Here is a 1023-nt window from a genome sequence, read left to right as displayed (position 1 = left end):
TTTTTCAAGTCCTGAGACCACGTGTGGGTTTGTTTCCTTGCAGTCATTGATGAGAACCTCTGTCACTGCTCTCTCTTCTTCTTGAGTAGGGAAGGGAGGAAGGGATCCAGCCTTGTGGGTCAAGCCCAGGTGGGTGAATAAGGATCCCTCATGTCCCATCCTCAAGAGGTAGAACATGAGAGCTGGCCAGTTAGCTCACTTGGTTAGAGAGTGAGCTAAGATCAAGGTCAAGGGTTCAGATCCCGGGACCAGCCAACTGTAAAAAAAAAAAAAAAAGGTAAGGACATATGACTTCTCACCAAGCCTTGATTTGTTCATCCATAGCTGATGCTCCCCGGAAGTGCTTAGATTCCTTGCAAAAGACCCAGGTCTCATCAAAGGTTGCTATCAGACAATGAAAGACAACCCACAGAATGAGAGAAAATATTTGCAAAACATCTGATAAGGCATTAATATTCAGAATATATAAAGAACTGCTACAACTCAACAGTAACAGAAAAAACTCAATTCAAAAATGGGCAAAGAACTTGAAAAGACAGTTCTGTAAAGAAGACATTCAAGTGTCCGACAAGCACATGAAAACCTTATCAGTCACTAGGGAAATGTAAACCAGAACCACAAGGAGATACCACTTCACACGCACTGAGATCGCTGTATTAGAATAGAAAATAAGTATTGCTGAGGATGTGGGGAAATGGTAGCTCTATGCATTGCTGGTGGGAATGTGAAATGGTGCAGTCACAATGAAAAATGGTTTGGTGGTTCCTCAAAAAGTTAAGCGCAGAATTACCATATGATCCAGCAATTCCATTCCTAGGTATATACCCTAAAGAACTGAAAATAGGTGTTCAAACAGAAACTTGTACATAAACGTTCATAGCAGCTTCATTCACAATAGTCAAAAGGTGGAAACGGGCTGGCTGGTTAGCTTAACTAGTTAGAGCATGGTGTGGATAACACCAAGGTCCTGGGTTCAATCCCTGTTACCGGCCAGCTGCCAAAAAAAAAAAAAAAAAAAAGGGG

The sequence above is a fragment of the Galeopterus variegatus genome, unplaced genomic scaffold (assembly GCF_000696425.1).
Source record: "Galeopterus variegatus unplaced genomic scaffold, G_variegatus-3.0.2 Scaffold522, whole genome shotgun sequence".
Classification (NCBI taxonomy): Eukaryota; Metazoa; Chordata; class Mammalia; order Dermoptera; family Cynocephalidae; genus Galeopterus; species Galeopterus variegatus.
Note: the sequence above shows the minus strand (reverse complement) of the source record.